At 41.3% G+C, this 24105-nt stretch overlaps 1 protein-coding gene across 4 annotated transcripts in view; it reads left to right on the forward strand.

Moving 5' to 3' along the window:
• Positions 1-297: 297 nt before the first annotated feature.
• The window catches only part of DUSP16 (dual specificity phosphatase 16), a 92291-nt gene continuing 68483 nt past the window's right edge, over positions 298-24105 (forward strand). The window contains exon 1 of one of the 4 annotated variants that reach the window (XM_047787518.1): positions 298-425. The gene's annotated coding sequence lies outside the window, so the exon portion shown is untranslated. The other 3 variants (XM_047787520.1, XM_047787519.1, XM_047787521.1) reach the window with 3 other exon arrangements.

Genomic DNA, 24105 nt, shown 5'->3' on the forward strand with positions numbered 1-24105 from the left:
CCTTTCCCCCTCTTTCTGGGTGTCCCTGTTTGGGGGGCTCTGATCAGTTTTCAAACGACTATCATCACCTCTCCCTGCCCCCGCCGCCCCCCCCCCACCTCCCCAGGTTCCTCACCCCTTTCAGCAGTGTTTTTTCAAGGCTGATCGGGGGTGGGGGGGAGAGAAAGAGTGAAGAAAAGTTGCAAACTTCTCCTCGCTTCCTAAGCCTCCCGCCCCCACCCGCCCCTCCAAGCAGGAGAAGATAATATAGTGAAAAGAAGAGGAGGAGGAGAGCGCGACGGGACGGACACGAGCAGGAGCGCAGCCGCCCTCCCGGCTCCGCCGCGGCGCCTCGCAGGTCCGGGAGGCGAGGGGGCCCCGCGGGGAGACGCCGTGACAACTTTCATTTCCCCCCCGAGGGAGCCGGGAGGTCGGTAGCTCCCCAAGTAAGTGGCCGCGCGGACGGCGGGGTGGGAGGGCGCGGGGCCGGGCGCTCGCCGCGCCGGCAGCATGGACGCTCCTTCGCGCGCCCCGGCTGCTCTGCCCTCCCGGCGGCCGGGCCCGGGTCGGCGGGCGGGCGGGCGGGGTGGGGGCGACCGCGGCCCGGAGCGGCGCGCGCGTGGGAAGCGGAGGGGGGGACGGGGGGGCCGCGCGGGGAGGGGGCGGGGGACGGCGCGGGGGCTGGGGCCGAGCGGCCGGGTCCCGCCGCCAGGAGCCGCCGGCGGCCGCGGTCGCTTCGCGGGCGAAGCCGCTCGCTTCCAGGCGCGACTGTTATACAACACGCCTGCCAAGTGGGGCCCCGGCCTGACGGTTCCCATTATCCCCAACTCGCCCTGGGTGTAAGCAGCGGGGCCACCTGGGTGGTGACTGGGTCGCTTTCTTCCACCAACTCGCTTTTCATGCGCTGCCCCCGCCCTCCTACACAGGCAGGGTGTTGGGGGCTCGGTGTGCCAGTGACTTCTTTATTTACACTAACCCTAAAACGTGAGAAAGGAAAAAGCCCGGGGAGACAACCGAGGGTCTGTGTATCGAGTGTACTTTTCATGTAATGAAACACCGGGGAGGAAAATATTTGTGCAAGACTGAAGATTTCAGGTGCTGCCGGGCTTATTTCCTTTAAAACTTCAACAATAACAACCCGGGAATTAACTTGAGAAAATATAAGGAGATCTTAAAATGAATGGATATGGCAAAATCCTGAAGAAGTTTCTCAACCGTCCGCTGCAAAGATCCTAAATAAAATCCCGAGTGCCTCGAATCGTTTGGAGAAAGCACACCTCCATCCAGCCTGTGATGAATAAAGTGGAGAGGAAAAACCTGTTACATAATCTCATTTGCCCGGGGGTTTGCAGTGCCGTCCCCTTGCATCAAGGGGAAGTGAGTTAAGATGCAGGGTGTTTTAAACTCTCTGAAGTTTTTATTTACCCAGTGTTCTGGCTGCCACTTCTGCTTTAAAAGATTATAAGTAAATACTGTGCTCTTACAAGGGAACCAAACCTATCAAACCTGTTTAGAAAATGACCAGGTATGTTTCTTTGCTTTCTTTCCGGGCTGTTTGTGTGTGTGAAATTTACCATCCATGAAAGACCTTATGACTAGTATTTGGGGAACTTAGACTGTCAGATCTTTAAGCCACTCATCTTTAAGTGCACGTTAAGTGACAACTGCTTCCTCAGAGGATTTATGCTATTCCGAACCGCATCAAGAACAAAGATTTTTGAAGTTAAGGTAAATTTTTAAAAGGAGCGAATTCTTAGCAATGGAATCAGTCACTTGTGAATTATTTACTTTTCCTTGAGAATCCTGTATTTTGGTGGACAGACAGCTTGGGAGGCTGTAGTTAATTGAGACTTGTGGAATTCTGGTTTTGGTGAAGGTAGCAACCTGGAGAAGGTAAATTGAAAAACTAAGAGCTTGGGAGTTAGGTATTTTAGTCAAAACGTGACTAGGCACTGTGAAAGTTGTTTTTGTTTTTGTTTTTTGGTGTTTTTTTTTTTTGTATAAGTAAAGTTCTGGAATTTATTTATTTTATTTTATTTTAGTCTTTTGTTGTTGTTGCTATTTCTTGGGCCGCTCCCGCGGCATATGGAGGTTCCCAGGCTAGGGGTTGAATCCGAGCTGTAGCCGCTGGTCTACACAACAGCCACTGCAACTCGGGATCCGAGCCGCGTCTGCAACCTACACCACAACTCACGGCAACGCCGGACCGTTAACCCACTGAGCAAGGGCAGGGACCGAACCCGCAATCTCATGGTTCCTAGTCGAATTCGTTAACCACTGCGCCACGACGGGAACTCCAAGTTCTGGAATTTAACTGAGTTTGATAACTGTGTGAAATCTTGTTAAAAAAACATTGGGGGCAGTTAACATGTTCATGTAAAAAAATCAGCCGCAAAGTTGGTTTTAGGTAAAATGTACTTATCAAAGTTCTACATGGGGGAAAAAGGTAAAAATGAGTTTATTCTGAATTCTGCTGGTATGGTGAATAACATGAAAAAAAAGTAGATTCAAGCACTATAAACCTGCATTCAGATGTAAAAATAATTGAATACCTGTAAACTAGTCATGTAAAATTGAGGATTTGGGATCTCTTTGGCCAAAAGCTTAATGGGAGTAACTGAAAAGGGGGCAAAAGAGAAGATCCTGTTAACCCAGTTCTTTTCCTTTTTCTTAAACATTAGAAACTCTTTTGTGGAAGTGAGGCTGAGATCAAGTCTGAGATGAGTGCAGAGTTTAGTCTGGGGTCATTGGAAGGGCCAGGGTTGGTGTTTTGATGTTCTTTTCTATAAATGCCTGTATTGGGAATTTAAATTCCATAGATTTTCTGGCCTATGGGATTACATGTTGAGGAAGCTCACTTACATAGCTGTTCAAAATTAATGTTTTTCTACTTTTCAGCCAATCATAATAGCCCACTAAATATAATTTGCTAGAATTACCGGTGTAATTTATCCTTGAAACCCAACTTTTCCTGGAGAATTTAAAAAAAAAAAAAAAAAAAGGCAGCGTTTTCTATCCTGTGTTATTTGGACTAAAAATTCACTGGACGTTTAATGTTTTTTATATGCTTTGCTTTCTCAAGCCAATGGTACTTTAAATTCAAGAAGTAAATTAATATAGGGTAAGCTAATTTGGATCAGAAGCCCAAGAATAGGGAGGAAATCAATCAGGGGAAACAGAAACCAGATTTTATGACAGTTTTTCAACAGATTGAAAAACTAGTTAAAAAGGCTTCATAGGAAAAACCACAGTTGATGCTTGATTGGCTTTTTTTTTTAAATTAACTGAATCAAAAATTTAAAACCAAGGCATATATCCACCATAATAAAAGAAAATGTTACTAATGGTGGCTCAAGCAAACACATAATTATAAAAGTAAATCTTGCCCAAAGCCACATAGGATATATTCCAAAGCCAGATGTCAAAGTTTTTCTGCTTTTCTTGTGGACAATCTGATATTTTTGTACATTTCATTTAGCCCAGATGGCCAAGGGTTGGTTGGCTTTGTGAAGGAAGGTTCATAAAGTTTGACCACCTTTAAAGGAGCAGGCTCAGGCTTTAAGAAGAGAGTCAGTCTCATACTGAGACTGGGAAAAAGGGAGTTTGAAATTTAATCAAGTAAATGACTGGAGGATATAGGAGTGGCTTGGAAAGGAGGCTCTAAAGTAGATTAACAAGAACAGGTACAGAGAAATAGTAAAAGCTTGCCTGAGCCATGATTGGTGAAAAAGAAAATGGGATACATCTTGACACGAAAGGGAAAAAAGGCATAAAAAGGAAAAATACCCTCCAACAGGTACCTCAGCAGCAGGAAAAGAGTAATGAAAGTTCACCTTCTTGATTGGAGTTAGATACCTCATGAGAGGTATCATGACAGTCAAAAGATTTTTGAACAAAAATTAATCTTGGCGGAGGGGGATGGATAAAGTAATTTATGAGCAGACGTTATAATTATGTATATAAGAATGTAAAACTTGAAATTGCCAAAGATGAATTTTAAAAGGGGGACCCATTGCAGTTGCAAAGGGAGGGATAGGTTATAAAAAGTTGACACTACTAACTAAATTGATTTCTGGATTAACTGCAGATACGTATGTGTCAAGCAGATCATTTATTAGTGGTGTGTTATTTACACAGCCTTTTGGTGGATACCAAAAGTTAGGGACACAGGTCCATGCCTTTAATGAGGATGGTAAGAATTTTAAGGGTGCTACATACATATGCAAATATAAGCAATTATCAGACAGCGGGGAAGGGCCAAATTCTTGGTGTGAAGGCGAAAGAGATTGGGGGATGGGCGAGGCAATCTTCCTAGAGGTAATAGAATTTGACCCTGGCTTCAAAGGATGGTTAACAAGGATATGGAGGAAAGGAAGTGGGGGAGGTCCAAGGTGGAGGCGGGGGCATTCATCCATTTCTTCATTCAGCAAATTTATTTGGAACCTCTGCTATTAGACACTGTTCTCTTAATGGGGATAGAGTGGAAAGAAGAGTTTTTGGCCTTATGGAATGTACATTCTGGTGGGAGAAGACAAAAGAACAGTAAACAAGTAGATACTCCGTGGAAAATCTGATGTCAGAGTGATGTGGAGATAAGTCATGATCAGGGTCAAGGAAATTACAGCATGCTAGTTATAGTCCCACTTATTCTGTGAATGACCTGTTTTGCCTATGATATCCTGGCGAATAATGTTAATGATTTAACTTTTTAATTTTTATTTGCTGTCCAAACCAATTTGGAAAGAAGTCTACCCTTTAATTGACTTCATCTTTAACCTATTTTTTTTTTTTTTTTAAGAAGCTTACGTAATACTTTGTAGACTGAAGCCTTCAGGCTTGGAGTTTTTAACTTCTTGTTAAGTTATCTTCAGTTCTGCTGCTGCTGTTTGCTAAGAACCTCGTGTTTTTGCAGTGAGGTTACTGTCTTTGTTTACAGGGTACTTAGAGTTGTGAGGTATTGGGCTGTGTTCTTAGATTAGATTCCCCATTAGAAATGATAGTCACAGCAGTGCTATAAAGTGGAGCTAAACTCCAAGGGCAGTTTGTTTGGATGGGACCTTGTATGAGGGCACAGAAGACAAAAGATGTACAGAAAGTATAGGTAAGCTCTTTAGCTTAGTTACCAGAAAGGCAGGTAAAGGATGACACCCCTCCTAGTCTCGTCCACATGGTGCAGGAATCATATGGTAAATTTGGGCAGCATTGTGCTGTGTGCATAATGATTTTTTTCCTTACAGATTGGTAGGGCAGTCAGTAGCCTCATTGGAAATATTATCTTAACTTAGAATTGTTACTCTTTTTCTGCAGAGAGTAGAAAACCTGAGGCAAACATGTCAGTTCTGAAATGGGGAAGTCTGGCTTCTTACTGTGGTTATGACTGCCAGGTTTTGTTGTTGTTGAGAAGATGTCTTACAAAGTGTCAGCTGAAAGTTTCTTGCTGACTCTTATACGTTTTTGAACATATTTATGAAATACTTCTCAAGCTCTCTGTGTTTTCTCCTCTGCTTTTTCTGTATTTTTTAACTTAAAAAAAGTGTGTAGGTGAAATTAAGATAAAGGATTCCAAGAAGGATTTGTATTGGGTGTGTGTGCCTATGGAACCTCATCTCTTGCAAATATCTCTGCATGCACCTAACCAGTTTTCATCTACAGTACATTCTGACACGCTTGGGATAACCCTATGGCAAAGAAAACAATGTTCTTTAGCATTCTCTTGGTTTTCCTTCTAAATTAAATACTCTGTTTAATAAAGAATGAATTGTAGTTACAAATGCTTGGTGCCGTGATGTGCGTGATAAAATCTACTGTGATGTGTACTCTTCAAAAATACTTGGGAAAGACAGCAGAACTCAGGTTTGTTTTAATGTCTGGGCGAAGGACAGGCCGAACTGCAGTTGATAGGAAAAAGATGTGCTGTAAATTATAATGGTATAGGGCAAGGTAATTACTATTAAACAGCTCCTTTCTTCCCCTTAAAATTAGTGGGGAAAGTCCTGTGTGGAGAAGTACATGCTGCTTATTGTTTCATTGTATGAATTACAAAAACACAACAACCTATGCTCATGTCCTAGGATAGTGCCTGGTAGAGGTGGCTTTTGGTAAGTTTGCTGAACAAATTGAATTCTCACAAACTGTTGCTTTTGATGATGGCTCCATTCTGTCTCAAGCTTAGAGCACTGTTTTTTGAGCTTGGAGCTGAAACCTGCAGAGGCTTGCCTTCCAGCGTTGGGCACAGGGCTTGTTTGAGCCTTTAGAACCTGGACCCTGACCTCACCTCCAGCCTGCCCGACCCTGTGGCTGACCTGACCTCATCATTTCCGAAATGGCAGGTGGTGGTTTCCTACAGTTCCTTCCCTTCCTGAGCAGCTAAGCTGTGGCCTCTTCTGGACACTGCTCAGAAATACCGAAGTGTCCCCAGTCTGGCTTCTTTTGTAGTGGGTTCCTCTTGTTTATTTTTGTTTGTTCTTTTGTTGAGGGAGAAGCACATTTCTCAGGAAAATAGTTCTTGACTTTGTTTTGTAAACTGTGCATGGTATATAAAGCATGCTATTATTTCCTCTTCCTTCCTAGCTTTAGCTAAAAATCTTGTATTCACTTGTAAATGAACTGATAAGAATGATATTTTGATGATACAAAAGACTGAAAACAAAACTTTTTTGGAGACAATTAGGAAATCGAAACATGGAATGTGTATTAGATGATATGTAAGAATTATAACTGTAGAGTTTTTAATCTATATTAATGGTATTGTGGTTATGTTAAAAAATTCTCAGCTGTTAAAGTTACATGTGGAAATATTTATAGGAAATGATGCCTCATCGTTGTTTTTAAAGAATTCAGGATAGGGAGTTCCCTGCTGGCCTAGTGGGTTAAGGATTTGGTGTTGTCATTGCTGTGGCTCAAGTTTGATCCCTGACCTGGGAACTTCTGTATGCCATAGGCATGGACAAAATAATAAGTGAAAATTATAAAAATAAAAAATTTAGGATAGGCACAGGCGCTAATGGGAAATTTAAAAATATTGGCAGATTTTTTTATACTTGTTGAAGGTACATTGGGGTTTGTTACTATTTTCTGTACGTTTGTGTGTATTTGGAAATATCCATAATAATTAGTTAAAATGCATTACCAATTATAGCTGTAGAGGATGAAATTTAACGTAGTAAAATTATGTGGTGGACATTTGAGCAAATTGACTAATCAAAAATTCTCCACTTTTCTATAAGTTCTGCTTTTAGTGAACAGATTTTAAGAATAAGGAGGATTTTGTGGAAATGTGGTCACAAGATTAAAATTCTCTTTGAGATGTGGTAATGTTAATTTCCTCTTTTGTCTTTTATCTTCAGGGCAAGATAAGAGTTGCCCATTTCACAGATGAGGAAACTAAGATTTTAGAGAGACTAACTAGTTTATGCAAATCCCTCAGCAAGTAAGAAGTGGCAGTGGGACTGAAGCCGAGATCTTAGACTCATTCTCAGGTGCCCATTCTCTTTTCTACACATACTTCTTTTTTTTTTTTTGTCTTTTTGCCATTTCTTGGGCCGCTCCTGCGGCATATGGAGGTTCCCAGGCTAGGGGTCCAATCGGAGCTGTAGCTGCCAGCCCACGCCAGAGCCACAGCAACACAGGATCCGAGCCGAGTCTGCGACCTACACCATAGCTCACGGCAACGCCGGATCATTAACCCAGTGAGCAAGGGCAGGGGTTGAACCTGCAGCCTCATGGTTCCTAGTCAGATTCGTTAACCACTGCGCCACAAAGGGAATTCCCTACACATACTTCTAAGTGCTCTTTTCTGTGGTGTTAAAAGCCAGAGGTTTTTCGAGCATTTTGGTGTCAGGACACTTTTGCCTTCTTAAAAATGATCAAGGCCCCAAAAGAGTTCCTGTTTTGGCTCAGCAGGTTAAGAACCCGACTAGTATCCATGAGGATTAGGGTTTAATCCCTGGCCTCTCTCAGTGGATTAAGGATCCACGTTGACATGAGCTGTGTTGTAGGTGGCAGACTTGGCTTGGATCTGGTGTGGCTGTAGTGTAGGCTGCAGCTGCAGCTCCAATTTGACCCCTAGCCTAGGAACTTCCACATGTCACAGGTGCAGCCCTAAAAAAAAAAAAAAATTTTATCAAGGCCTCAAAGATCTTTTGTTTATGTTGACTATATCTAAACACTATTTGACCTATTAGAAATTAAAACTGGGAAATGTTTACAGTACTTATTTAAAAATAACAAACTTGTTAAGAGTTAACATAAATAGCATAGTTTTAGGAAAAAGGTATTCCAAAACAAAAAATGCAGTGAGAGGCATGAGATGATTTTACATTTTGCCACTCTCCCTAATGGATTGCTTAGTAGAAAACAGCTGGATTTTCATAACTGCTTTTTATAGTCAGTCTGTTGTGATATGTTTTGTTTGAAGTATAGGAAGAAAAATCCGGCTATACATAGTATTTCAGTGTCTTCTTCATGTAGTTGTGAATATTCTTTGATGTTTCAAAACCCAGCAAGCAGTGGATTCTTAGGGGTTAGTTGCAATGTTGAATCTGAAACCTTATTAATGAATTCCTTGTACTCTAACGTAAACGTCTATTGGTCCATCTTGCACTTTGGATGGATCTTTCATCTGTGTGATTTTATAACATCGTACATTGGTCATTTGAAAAATAATGATTTACTGAGTTCTGTAGATCTTTCAAATATTTGACTCATTTGATTACACAGTATTTGACAAACCACATTCATTAATATGACCATTAACCTTATCCAAAAAGTCTCTCAGAAGTGGGAAGCAATCAAGATTTTGGCATCCAGTTCAGGTTTTCCAAAATTCTGATTTTTTTTTTTTTTTTCTTGAAAGCTCTCATTTTATCATCAGCAGATATTGTCAGTTTTTTCCTTGAAGTGTCAGGCTCACACTTTATTTTAGAGAAAGTGTCTGCCAGGTACCTAAGTCTGAATAACTATAAATTATCTCCCAGTCATTCTTTTAGCAAAAATGGTATTCTTGAAAAAGTATATAGTTGAGCTCACAACTCTATTGCATAAATGCTTTTTCTCAAGACACCTGTCGTATTAGATATGCAGAAATGCTTTTTGTGTGTCTCCCATTTCATCACACAGATTATTAAAAATACCAAGTTCTCAGGAATAAAATTTAATGAAGTTAATAACTTTTATTGTTTTATCAAGGTCATTGTAATTCAAGCTGGCTTTTTAGAAATGATTGAAAGCCAGTGAAGGATACAATTTTTGCTAGTACAGTTTTGTACCCCAATCTTGACTCATGCTAAAGTGTTAGCAGTTTTGCCCTCCATTGCTTTTGTACCAATAGAGCAGATCTCAACATGGTTGTTTCAGAATAAATCATGAGTTTCAAGAGTTTATCATTGCAGGATTTGAGCCTCATCTTCAACCTACACCACAGTTCATGGCAACGCCAGATCCTTAACCCACTGAGCGAGGCCAGGGATCGAACCTGCATCGTCATGGATCCTACTTGGGTTCATTAACCACTGAGTCACGAAGGGAACTCCCAAAAGTTATTTAATACTTTGAGTAATTCAGCAGCTTTTGTATTTCTTGTCAAGCACTCACATAAAAGAAGACCTTCGCTGATAAGTTGGTGTGGATACTGCAATAATAAAAACAAAACAGTAAGTCCACACATGTCTGCAGATTTGTCCGCTTATAAAGCAAAACTACAGTCCTTTAGGTGAGGTAATAACTTGTAGATATTACCATTTGATGTAATGAGCTACTGCATCATTGGCAAGTGGCATTGCTGATTTCTCTTACTACTTTTCATTCAGCAGATATTCAGCAGTGCCAGCCACGCAAAGGTTTATTAGTTGCTCAGCTATCTTGTACGCTGCTCCAACTGGTGCCTTCTGATAATTTACGTGGCATGATGCTTCTGTGGCTTTTTCATTTCTAATTTGGAGACAGTCTTTGGCTTTCTAAAGAGTTCATCATGTCAGTGTTGAAAACATTCGATTTCTTTTTCTTTAAATCTACAATGAATTCATTGGATGATAACAAGGTGGAAATTATAGCAGATACAACCAAAGATTACTACTGCTAGGAACGTACGGGTGCTGAAAACACACTGAGTTAATTTTTGAAAACATGCACATTTATACCTTAAACTTGCTTTCCTAGAACATTTTAAATACAAGACTGTACAAGCATGTGTTTCATTAGCTGTCAGAATGATACATTATCGTCACATAGCGTGGATTCACCATTGTGAAGAAGGCAGATAACATCTTTGTATTACTAAAAATTGTTTTGACATTGTAGATTCCCTGAAAAGCTCTCAGATTCCCCCCAGGGGTCCCTGGATTACACTTTGAAAATGCTGATGTAAGAGTTCCTGTTGTGGCTTAACGGAAACGAACCCAACTAGTATCCATGAGGATGCGGGTTCAATCCCTGTACCCACTCAGTGGGTTAAGGATCTGGCGTTGCCTTAAGCTGCAGTGTAGGTTACAGATGCTGCTCGGATCTGGTGTGGCTGTGGCATAAGCTGGCAGCTGCAGCTGTGATTTGACCTCTAGTCCAGGAACTGCCATGTGCCACACCTGCAGCCCTTAAAAAAAAAAAAAAAAAAAAAAAAGGGAAAATGCTGATCTAAGTTGGTGCTGTGTCCTAACATATTTTTAGAGCAGGCTCCCATAGACATCTATATCAATAAAGTAATGTTTCCATCTTAGCTCCTTGATTCGTCAGGTAGAAGGAAATATCCTAGTGTATGAGATGAGCCGTGTGACCCAGAGACGGTAATGGTGGAAGGTCCCTTAACCTCAGAGATGCTGTGTACAGGTAGACAGAAGGGAGGAGTCTGTAGAAGTGCTTTGCAGCTTAACAAAAAACGAGCATGTGTTCTTTTTTTTTTTTTTTTTTTAAGCTACAAAGCTACTGGGCTCACATGTATCATTTGTGTGTGTGTATATTCATTCATAACCATTTGTGTCTGTGCTCAGAACCAGGGTACTCAGTCTTTTTTCCTTGATTGGCAGCAGGGGAGGGATGGTTACACACTTCAGCAAACAGGTGTTCATAGCTGTTGTTCTTTTCTCCCGACCAGGGAGGCTGGGAGTGGAGTAGACCTTCGTGATCATGGGACCCACTATAGGCAGAAGTGGGCTGTGACCAGAGAGTGGAGATGAGCATTGAGGGGCAGAGGAAGAGTGTGGGGTGCACTGAGTTCTCCCATATGCTGGACACAGGACAGATGGGGCCCAGGGGTGTCCAGAGATGGATGCAACTAGAGTCATGAAGGTGAACATATATTTGAAATATGTCCATTCAAACACAGTTAAAATAACTAGTGAAATAACTGTACTGGGTACTCTGACTTTTAATGTAATACCAGTATTCAAATTCTATTATTATAACCTGTACAGAAGAAAACAGCAATGCCAAGAATTTGCTGTAGTGCTGGTAAGTCTCTAAGCTTTGGTTACCAAGCATCAGTAAGTGAAAATATTGCCTGGGCCAGGTTTGGGGCTGCAAATTCAAGAATGAAATTTTAATATTTGTTTTTTTTTCTAACAGGCAGTTATGATTAAAGGAGATAGAAGAGTTTAGTCCAGAGAGAGATCATTTATCAGTGTGTTATTTATGTGGTACTCACTTCCAAAAAGGATTTGAGATAGGAGAAGGAAGGATCAAAAGTCAATAATCAAGAACAGACATGATTCTAAGTCATGTATTTTTCCCTTTTGTTTTGCCTATTGATGATGTTTATTTTAATAGGGTCATATAGTTGAGGTACTGTAACTATAAAGTAATTAAATTGGTCTCTATTACCTGTGCAGGAGAAATATAATATTGTCACTTTTAGTTGCATGAGTAAGAGCAGAATAAATGTTTGTAATGGGAAGGATTGGGCAGAAAAATCGTGGCAGGACACAGAAATTAAAAAAAATTTAGTACTGCTCTCAGCTGTAGTTAACAGAAAGCTATAAGCAGGGGCTTAAACATAAGCTATTCACTATTAATGCGGTTCCGAGGTCAGAGGTCTCAAATGGTTCAGCTGCTCAGTGGTGTTCTCAGGGCCCCAGGTTCTCTGCCATCTTTTGCATGGTCACTTATTGCCACCAGGTCACAAAACGGTTGCCTCAGCTCTAGGTATCACATTCCTTTTCAAGGCAAGGAGGAAGAAGTAGGCAGAACAAGTAAGCCCTACTCCTTGGTTTGCCCAACAGAGAACAAAATCTCCCCCGAAGCTTCCGTCCAGTTTTCTCTGAAGTTCTCATTTGCTTGAATGGGTTCTCAAGCCTGCCCCTGCTTCACAGGAGATTCTGGGCAAATGAGCATCTGGCCCAGGAAAAGGGGCCCGAGGGTTGGTGTAGCGCCTGTCATGTAGCATTTCCTAGGCTTAGGCACGTTTCTGGCTGCCCAGGACCAACTGGGCCTCAGTTAGCAAAAGGGGAAGAAATATCTCTTGGGTGGCTGGCTGGGTGTGTCTCTCACAAATAGGAAAGAGAGGAAAGCAGAGAGTTATTAAGCAGCTTGCTACAACTCTCCTCTCATCTGGAGACTATTTTATGTGTTTCCTTCTTATGTGTTCCCTTTTCTTTCTAATTTTAGTGGAAAATTACAGAGATCTGTATCCCAATTAGCTGTAGAGCTAATTTAGAGATAGTTAGGTCTCAACTTCCTCAATTGTGAAATAAGAATGTTGTATTAGATAACCTCTGAAGAACCTTCTGGTTCAAAAACTTGTCTCTTCTTTTTTTCCTTTTTTGACCATTCACGTTTTTTTTTTTTTAATTTTACGACCACACTTGCAGCACATGGAAGTTCTTAGGCCAGGGACTGACTCCAGGCTGCAGCTGCAACCTGTGCTCAGCTGAGGCAATGCCAGATCCTTAACCTGCTGCACTAGCAGGAATTGAATCTGCATCTCTGCAGTGACCCAAGCTGCTGTAGTCAGATTCTTAACTCTTTATTCCACAGTGAGAACTCTAACATCCTTTTTTTTTTAATCAAAAAAGTGGACAGGACTAAATATAGGTGGTATTATATAGTCATCTTGATAGCTGGGCAATATCGCTAATAAAGATCTTGATGATTTAGAAGATTAAAGCTGAAGTTAATTGGGTTTTGGCTTTTTGGCAGTTGAGTAATACTTACGCCCCATTTTTCCATTAAAAGTGGAAAACTGGGAGTTCCTGTCTTGGCGCAGTGGAAATGAATCCAACTAGGAACCATGAGGTTTCGGGTTCAATCCCTGGCCTCACTCAGTGGGTTTAAGGATCCGGTGTGGCCATGAGCTGTGGTGTAGGTTGCAGATGTGGCTGGGATCTGGCATTGCTGCGGCTCTGGCCGGCAGCAACAGCTCCTATTAGACCCCTAACCTGGGAACCTCCATGTGCCACAGACGTGGCCCTGAAAAGACAAAAAAGACCAAAAAAAAAAAAGGAAAACTAATGGCACTTTTATTTTAATAGGGGAACATATACATATGTGTATAATCTATAATCAAAACAGCCTCAGCATGATGTTATAAGAAAACGCTACCTGTCCCAGCAGAGGAAGCATTTTAAGTGCTATTAGTTAAAATCTGGTGGAACACCCCCTTTTGCTGATTGCATGTTTGTTCTTATTTGTAATAGTGTTTGCACTGCTTATTTGCCTTAGATAAAATTAAAGGTCAGCTAAAGGAAGGTGATTCCCTGCATGCATTGTAGCAACTAGACTTGAATGAGGCAAAACCTCTGATGTTTCAAATGTCTTGAAATAGGATTGTGCTTGTGTTTCAGAGAGGGTTCTGATCTCACTCCTCATATAGAATTCCGTCAAGATATATGACCTTGAATATACGGTGAATAGGAAGCCATATTCCCGACTCTAACAAATTACAGAGCAATTACACTGCTTGCAAAAGAGGCTGTTAGATGTTAACCTGAAAAGTATTAATTTTCCATTCAACAAAAATCTTATAGAAGGTTCCCAATGCAATTTATTGTGGTTTATCAGTATTGCAAGATCTGGAGATAAACATTATTAATTGTGGCATTTAAACGGGCCAAAAGGCCTCTGCAATTTGGAATGTATTTTTAAGAAGAAAGTAGGTGTTTGTATACATATTTAACAGCTGCTTTAAACAGCCTAGAGGCAGCATCTAATTTCATTACCATAGATTATCCAAATATCAGAAACTTTCCCTTCTGCTGAAGCCCTTTTAACTATGTAATTAAAGAAATTGTTTTCATTTTTCATTATGTGAATGACTCAGAGCCTTGTTAATGTAAATATTCAGGAACCTTGATTTTATATATTCTTGGGTTTATAGTCAACAATAAAAATCATGTGCAGTGGAAAACCCCTTCTTGAATATGGTCCCAACTGGGAAAAAAAAAAAACCCGGCAATTTTTTCCGGCGAAGAAATGACCTATGTGGCAGGATCTAAGATGCTGCCAGTGGCCGTCACATCATAGAATCTCATTAACGGGATGTTAGTTGAAAGCCATGCAGTATTTGGCGGTGGTGGGGATTTCCAAGTACCAAATGTGAGGCAGGATGATACCCACCATCCAGGAAAAAGGAGTGTTATTTAAGTTCTTAATAAAAGTTATTGTGAAATCAATGGAGATTTTTATTACTGAAATGATCTTAATTCATTTCCTAAAAGAAGCACTTTACCTTCTTAGTTTGGTAGGCGTTTTTTTTCTGAACAGAACTTCCATTCTTTTTTCCAGTGGTTATCAGCATGTCATGGTCATCGGCATCAACAAGTATTACTGAGTGGCTGATTTTTTTGTTTGTTTGTTTGTTTTTTGCCTTTTTAGGGCTGTACCCATGGCATATGGAAGTTCCCAGGCTAGGGGTCTAATTGGAGCTGCACCTGCTGGCCTATACCACAGCCACAGCCACGTGAGATCTGAGCCACATCTGCGACTTATACCACAGCTCACAACAATGCCAGATCCTTAACCCACTGAGCGAGGCGAGGGATCGAGCCTGCATCCTCATGGATACTAGTCAGGTTCATTACCACTACTGGGAACTCCAGTCATCAAGGAGTTTATACTTATCGCCAGCATCTCTTGATTATCTACTCTTCATGGTTTAACGTGAAAGACTCGATATTCTGTGCCCTCAGGGCTCTTCAGCTGGGGGTCGAGCACACAAGTCTCCACTGGGCTGAGGGACAAAGTCACAATGAAAAGTGGAGGTCAGTGGTGGCAGTCCTCTGCTGGCCATCTCCCCTTCTCACTCACCAGCTTCTGCTGTGGGCTAGTTTGGGGGGAAGGAAGATAGTGTCCTGGGGAAGTTCTGGCTCTTTAGGGTATGAAAGGTTGGGAGGGATGCAGAAAAAGAGATCTATTGCCATTTGCTTTTTTTTTCTTTTCCTCCCAGTGTGGTTAAAAACAACATAAAATTTATCATCACAACCTTTTTTTTTTTGTCTTTTTTGTTGTTGTTGTTGCTATTTCTTGGGCCTCTCCCGCGGCATATGGAGGTTCCCAGGCTAGAGGTTGAATCGGAGCTGTAGCCACCGGCCTACGCCAGAGCCACAGAACTCGGGATCCGAGCCTCGTCTGCAACCTACACCACAGCTCACGGCAATGCCGGATTGTTAACCCACTGAGCAAGGGCAGGGACCGAACCCACAACCTCATGGTTCCTAGTCGGATTCGTTAACCACTGCGCCACGACGGGACCTCCTCATCACAACCATTTTTAAGCGTACAGTTTGGTGGTGGTAAGTATATTCACATCGTTGTGAAACAGGTCTTTAGAACTTTTGACATCTTGCAAATCTGAAACTCTGTACTTGTTCAACAGCAAAGACCTCTTCCCCCTACCCCACCCAGCCTCTGTTGACCACCACTCTGCATTCTGTTCCTATGAATGACTTGTAGATGCCTCATGTAAGTGAACTCCTACAGCGTTTATCTTTTTGTGACTTATTTTATTTAGCATAATGTCCTCAAGGTTCATCCATGTCGTTAACATGAGACCGGATTCCCTTTGTTATTATTTTTTTGTCTTTTTAGGGCTGCATCCGTGGCATATGGAAATTCCCAGGCTAGGGGTCAAATTGGAGCTGTAGCCTCTGGCCTTGCCACAGCCACAGTAATGCCTGATCCGAGCTACGTCTGCGGCCCACACCACAGCTCACGGCAACACCAGATCCTTAAGCCACTGAGCGAGGCCAGGGATCGAACCTGCATCCCCACAGATACTAATCAGATTCGTTTTCTGCTGGGCTATGATGGGAACGCCTCCCTCCCTTCCTTCCTTTTTTAAAGCTGAATATTGTTGTATTATTGTATGTATAATCACATCTCGTGTATTCACCTGTTGATAGACACTTGGGTTGCTTTTGGCTATAGTGCTATTATGCTGCTATTAACATGGATGTACAATTGTGTCTTGGAGACCCTGCTTTCAGTTCTATTGGATAAATACCCAGAAGTGGAAAACCTGGATAATATGGTGGTTGTATTTCTAATTTTTTGCAGAAAAGCCATTCCATTTTATACAGCACTTGTTCCCTTTTGCAATCCCACCAACAGTGCGCAGAGGTTCTAATTTCTCCACATCCTTGGCAACTCTTGTTATTTTCTGTTTTTTTAGGTTTTTTTTTTTTTTTTTTTAAGAAGGCCATTCTAACAGGTTTGATGTGATACCTCATTGTGTTTCTACTTTGCATTTCTCTGCTGATTAGTAAGGATGGGACTCTTTTCACCTGCTTATTGGCCTTTCGTGTATCATCTTGGGAGAAATACCTAAGTCCTTTGCCCATTTTTGATCAGTTATTTAATTTTTTATTGTTGATTTGTAAGATGCCCTTTTCTCTTTTTAAAAAAGAATTAATCAGGTTTAAAGGAGCTGGCATAGTCACAGCTGTGGCTCGGATTCAGTCCCTGGGCCGGAAACTTCCATAGGCTGCAGGCATAGCCATAAAAATATAAAATAAGATTAAATTTAAAAATGAAAAAGAATTAGCCACATAGAACCGCTCACAGATGAGGTGTGATATGGTGCAAGGATACAGAAATGGAGCCAGCAGGGTATAGTTGCTGCAGAGTTACCTCCCCCATCTGTAGCCATTATCTGTGCAGCATGTTTGACTCAAGGTTTTATACTTCCAGAGAGGGTTTGAGGCTTCCAGTGCGTCGTCCTTTTCCTCCACCCCCTCCTCTTCACTACCTATAAAACAAAGTGGATGGACAAGATGATTAACCAAGGTATCTTCCAGCTCTAAAATACTGAGTTTAGAGTATTGGCTTTTCCCCAGTGACCTCTGGCACCAAAAATTTCCTTGGACCTTTAGTAATAATCTGATTCCTAGACTAAGAAATCTTTGTTGATGGCTGGTGAGAAGTGCTCCACCACAGTTCCATGGGATGGATCTTTAGTTTGCTTGCTTTTAATTTTACTCATCTGGCTCTTTATGGTACAGCGTCACCTTCAGATCCTGGGCCTAGTGGTCACTTTAACTGTTGCCTCACACAAGTCGTTCCGCGGGTATGTGGCAGAGTGCTGGAGCTTGTACTTTCCCTGGAGGTATACAGTAGTTGTTTTTTAAACCTACTCACGGCCATGAGGAAATAGAAGCCAAAGTTCATTGGACAGTGTATTTGTTCTTTTAAACACAGAGAGCAAACAGAACTAGTCCAAGTTCAGTGACTTCTTATTCTTCTGTAAGACTTGATATATTTTTGTGTTAAATGCGAGGTTTACAGAAATATTACCCAACTGATTTGGTTTATTCCCTGTCCCTGGCTTTCATAGTGATGTTTTGGTAGCAGTTAAAAAAACAGGAGTTCCTGTTTTGGCGCAGCAGAAAGGAATCTGACTAGGAACCATGAGGTAGTGGGTTAAGGATCCGGTGTTGCTGGGAGCTATGGTTTAGGTCCCAGATGTGGCTCAGATCTGATGTTGCTGTGGCTGTGGTGTAGGTTGGCAGCTGTAGCTCCAGTTCCCGCCTAGCCTGGGACCCTCCATATGCTGCGGGTGCAGCCCTAAAAAGCAGAAAACAAACCAAAACAGTGCTGTGATTGCGGTGGTTGATGTCGAAGGGTACATGGACTCTATCACGATGTGTTTAGAATCACTTTCAGATTCCAAGTGCTTGATATTATTAATTTTTGCATGTTATAGATAGTGTCTGACAGATAACCAGTCTTGAGGGAGTTCATCTTGGTTATGTGGAGTTGTGCTGTCACCATATGGCACTGTGACTCTCTGATGCTTACAGAATCCTGTGAGGTATTATAAGGTAAACAGGCAGAACCCAGGAAACCACATGTGAGTAGGTGAGGAGTGTTCACTTGGTGATTCGGAAAGAGTGAGTTGCTGGTAGTGCTTGCAGTAGAACTCAAGATGTCGAGTCCAGCATTGTCTTTGTTTTCAACCTCCTGTGGCATCCACGTTGCCTTCTGGCATGTTGTCAGGTCTCCATGGAGCATTACCAGTCCCTTCTTTTGCCAAAATGCTAAATATAGCCAGGTGTGTGAACCGGGGAACTCATGTAAGGGACTGAGGCAACTTCAGAAAGCTGCCTTGTGAGAAGCTGGAAAATGTTCAGAGCCGTCCAACGTCATTCTTTTTTTTTTTTTTGTCTTTTTGCCTTTTCTAGGGTCACTCCCGCGGCACATGGAGATTCGCAGGCTAGGGGTTCATTCGGAGCTATAGCCACTGGCCTACACCACAGCCACAACAACGAAGGATCCGAGCTGCGTCTGCGACCCACACCACAGCTCACGGCAATGCCTGATCCTCAACCCACTGAACAAGGTCAGGGATCGAACCCGCAACCCCATGGTTCCCAGTCGGATTCGCCAACCACTGTGCCACCACGGGAACTCCTGATGTCATTCTTAATCTAGGTTATACAGTCAACTCGAGGATTGAAAATGCATTTGATAACATGATGATGGTTTCACTGCAAAAGATTATCTTGGGTCTGTGGGGCTCCTCATCACCATCCCTCTGTTCATAGATTAGTCATTTAATTATGAAAAAAAGCATAGGTAAGGTGAAAAGACAAAACTAACTTACCATTGGTAATCAGTAGGTCAGAATTCATCATTGTCATCACTATCAAGAGGGTGTAAGGTTTTCCCTACAATAATAGCATTTCATATGTTTTATAATATGTAAAACTGTCTTGTTTTCATGATTCATCCTTTATGGTACATGGGAAATGTAACCTATTTCTGTATACCTTCATTTTTGGTTTCTGAAAGTATATGGTGTTATTATTACTACAACATCAATATTATTTGTAATAGAAGTTCTTTTTCCTTTTGGATGTTTCTGAATCCACATATTAAACGTTGGCATGGTACGTATGGTTCTGGGACTGATTTGGTCACCATTTCTCTGGTCTGCTTTATTTGGTGGGGAAAGATTTGCCAGGAAATGTGACTGAAAGGATCATGTGTCCCCCACCCCACCCCGCAACCATTTAATTTATTTTTTAAACCCCTTTTATAAAAATTTGAAGTAGGGAGTTCCTGTTGTGGCTAATTGGTAACAAACCTGACTGGTATCCATAAGGATGTGGGTTTGATCCCCGGCTCACTGGGTTAAGGATCCAGTGTTGCCATGAGCTGCGGGTAGGTCACAGATACAGCTGGGATCTGCTGTGGCTGTGGCTGGCAGTTGCAGTTCCTTGAGCCTAGGAACTTACATATGCTGCATGTGTGGCCCTAAAAAAAGCAAAAAAAAAATTTAGTTAATTTACAATGTGCTGGTTTCAGACGTATAGCCAAGTGATTCAGTTATATATATATATTTTATATGTATTTATATATACTTATATATACTTTTCCAGATTATTTTCCATTATAGGTTATTACAGGATATTGAATATAGTTCCCTATGGCATACAGTAAGTCCTTGTTGTTAGGATCATAATTTTTTTTCCGCACCCTCGGCATGTGGAAGTTCCTGGGCCAGGGACCAAAACCTGAGCCACGGCAGCAACCTGAGCCACTGCAGTGACAACGCCGGATCATTAACCCACTGCCCCATAAGGGAACTCTGGGATCATAGTTTTGATTAGATAGTAGTGTTTAGAGTATCATTAGACCTCATTTATCTATGTACCTTTTTATCTTTTAGTAATTGGATTTAATCATGATTTGTGTAATAAGTAAGCAAGCTTTTCTTTTTTTTTTTGTCTTTTTGTCTTTTGTTGTTGTTGTTGTTGTTGCTATTTCTTGGGCCGCTCCCGCGGCATATGGAGGTTCCCAGGCTAGGGGTTGAATCGGAGCTGTAGCCACCGGCCTACGCCAGAGCCACAGCAACTCGGGATCCGAGCTGCGTCTGCAACCTACACCACAGCTCACGGCAACGCCGGATCGTTAACCCACTGAGCAAGGGCAGGGACCGAACCCGCAACCTCATGGTTCCTAGTCGGATTCGTTAACCACTGCTCCACGACGGGAACTCCAAGCTTTTCTAATTAAATAAGGACGGTGTAAATAATTTTTTTTTCTTTTTTTAGGGCGGCATCTGCAGCATATGGACGTTCCCAGGCCTAGGGGACTAATTGGAACTGTAGCCACCGGCCTACGCCACAGCAACAGCAACACCAGATCCAAGCCATGTCTGTGACCTACGCCAGAGCACATGGCAACACCAGATCCTTAACCCGCTGAGCAAGGCCAGGGATTGACCCCGAGTCCTCACGGATACTAGTCAGGTTTGTTAACTGCTGAGCAATGACGGGAACTCCAAAAATGTTTTGATAGTATTCAAAGTCAGTTAGTATAATTCATCCCATTAAGTGTAAAAGAGTAGAAAAGTCATATGACTACCTCATATTCAGACAAACTGTTTGGCAAAATCTAATATCTGTTCATGACTTAAAAAAAAAAAAAAGCTGCTATCAAACAAGAACAGTGACTTCCTAAACGTGAAATCAGGTTCCATTGAGGATAGAGAGCAAATGGGACTTTCCTCCATTGCTGGTGGGAGTGGAAAATGGTACAACTGTCTTGGAAACTAGTTCAGCAGTTTCTTATATGGATGAAAGTACACTTACCATATGACTCATCAGTCATACTCTAAGGTGTTTACTTAAGATAAATTGAAACTTAACAGGTTCATACAAAAAGCTGTACTCTGATGTTTATGCAGCTTAATGAATAATCACTCAAAAGTACAGAGAACCCAAATGTCCTGCAACTGGTGAATGAAGATACAAGAAGAAGTGGTGGTACATCCCTACAAGCAAACCGTTGACAAATGCAACAACATGCTTTTTTTTTTTTTTTTTGTCTTTTTAGGGCTGCACCTGTGGCATATGGAGGTTCCCAGTCTAGGGGTTGAAGTGGAGCTGCAGCCGCAGGCCTACACCAGAGCCACAGCAACTCGGGGTCCGAGCCGCGTCTGCAACCTACACCACAGCTCACGGCAATGCCGGATCCTTAACCCACTGAGCAAGGCCAGGGATAGAACCCACATTCTCATGGGTGCCAATTGGGTTCGCTAACCACTGAGCCATGATGGGAACTCCCACATACATGAATCTTAAAGGCAATAGTTTGAGTAGAAGCCACTGTTGAAAGGTGATACAGTATATGATTCAATTTAAGTCATATTCTAGAAAAGGCAAAACTGTAGCTATGGAGAATAGGTCAGTAGTTGCCAGGGTTAGAGGGTGGGGGGAAGGAGTTGATTACAAAGGAGTGGCACAAAGAAAATTTTGGGGGTGATAGAAGTTCTGTCTTGGTTGTGATGGTGGCTACATTACACGTTTGATTAGAACTCACAGAATTGTATACCAAAACCCAGGAGTTGTATGTTTTATAAATTAAAGATGTTTTGTAAAAAGTAAATTTAGGAGTTCCCATCATGGCTCAGGGGTTAATGAATCTGACTAGAGCATCCATGAGGATGCAAGTTTGATCCCTGGCCTTGCTCTGTGGGTTAAGGATCTGGCTTTGCCCTAAGCTGTGATGTAGTTTGCAGATGTGACTCAGATCCCATGTTGCTGTGGCTGTGGTGTAGACCACAGCTGCAGTTCCGATTTGACCCCTGGCGTGGGAACTTCCATATGCTGCAAGGGCAGTCGTAAAATTAAAAATAAATTTATGTGGAAACACAGATGGCAAGAGTAGTCAAGGTAATAGTATTGAAGAAAACGAAATTGCAGGACTTACACTATTGGATATGCATTGTAGAATAAACAACTAGATCAATGGAATAGAACAGAGTTCAGAAAAAGACCCACAATTTATGTATAAATATGTGTGTGTGTGAGTTATATATATGTATCTGAGTTCATATGTATATATACATATAAGCACACACTTAATTTGTGTTTCAGGTGGAATTCCACAGCAATGTAGAAAGAAAAATCTTTTCAATAAATGGTCCTGGACCAATTGCCTCTCCATAATTTTGACCCCTACCTCACATCATACATAAAAATAAATTCCAGGTCAATTGTAGATCTAAATACAGGAAGTTAAAATAACAGCTTCTAGAGGTGCTCAATACAATAGTCTTCAAAGAATGTTAAATAAAACTATAGTGAATCACCACTACACATGGACCCAGGATTGTTAACATTTTAAAACACCCAAATAACAACCAAAAAAAAAAACCCCTTGAAAATATCAAGTGTCTGCAAGGATGTAGAACAGCTGGAACTTTGAAACACTGACGGTGGAATTGTAAATCAGCACCACCGCTTTGGAAAATGAATAGTGTTATGTTGAAGCTGTGTGAGCACTCATCGTGCCTCTGATCCCGCAAATCCAACATGTGCTTATGTTCACCAAAACACAGGTACAAGAACGTTCATAGCATAATTGATAATAACTGGAAGCAACCCAAATGGTCTATCAGTAGAAGAATGGAGAAATACCATAGAGCAGCCAACAGGAAAAACGGATGCTATTTACAACGGCATGGCCTCAAGTATATGTTAAGTAAAAGAGTTCAGACACAAAAGAGTTCAAAAACCAGCAGAACTCATATATGGGTAAGAAGTCAGGATAGTGGTTACCTTTAGGGAGGGAGATTGATGGGATGGTATATGAGGTTAACTTCTAGAGTCTTCTATGACTTCATTAGGATGGTAGTTAAATGAGTTAACTTTTTAGAAGTTCTTTATGTATCTGTGATTTGTATGCTTTTTGAAATATATGTTATATTTGAATGAAACAATTTGTTAAATCTTTTGATTTAGTCATAGGCATGAATGGCATCCAAGATTGTATTAGTTTTCTTTTTTAATAACAAAGTTCATAATACCAGTGTTGTAAGAGAAAATTATTTGTATCTACAGATACAAATAAATAACTAGCTCCATAAATAAATATAGAGAATAGGCTTAAATTCTTTCCTAACTGAATCAAGACATTCTTAGGCTTCTTGAGTTTTAAAATTTTTAATTATTTTTATTGCTTTCGTTGCTGGGGTAAACCCATTCTTCCTGTATCCCTTTTTTTTTTCTTCTTCACAAAAGAATATTTTTGGAAAGCATTCTGTATCACTGCATATAGATAGACATTTTTAGAGCCACATGGAACAATGCTACATTGATAATATATTTAGCCAATCTGTCATCCATTGACATTGAGATTGTTTTCTCGACTTTTTTTTTTAGGGCTGCACCTGTGGCATATGGAGGTTCCTAGGCTAGGGGTCTAATTGGCGCTGCAGCTGCTGGCCTGCACCACAGCTCACAGCAACACTAGATCCTTAACACACTGAGCGACGCCAGGGATCGAACCCGCAACCTCATGGTTCCTAGTCTGATTCATTTCCGCTGCGCCACAATGGGAACTCTTATGTTTTCAGCTTTTTATATTTACAGACATGTTTCAGTGAGCGATGTTTCACATAAAATATTCTTGATTAAATATTTATATAGGATAATTTATTGAAAGTAGAAGTTTTGGATCTTACAGTATGTAGAGGTTATTTTAACCTTTTTGTTTGGAGATAATTTTGTACTTCCAGAGAAGATAAAAGATCAGTACCTACTATTAACAGTTTGCTCCCTTTATCATTTGCTCTCTTTCACTTAAGGTATTAATTTAAAAACAAATTATTGGGGTGTAGTTTATTTACAGTGTTGTATTAGCTTCGGGTTTACAGTGAAGTAACTCATTTATGCATACACATATGTCTGATCTTTTTTC

Source organism: Phacochoerus africanus, chromosome 7, assembly GCF_016906955.1.
Source record: "Phacochoerus africanus isolate WHEZ1 chromosome 7, ROS_Pafr_v1, whole genome shotgun sequence".
Lineage (NCBI taxonomy): Eukaryota > Metazoa > Chordata > Mammalia > Artiodactyla > Suidae > Phacochoerus > Phacochoerus africanus.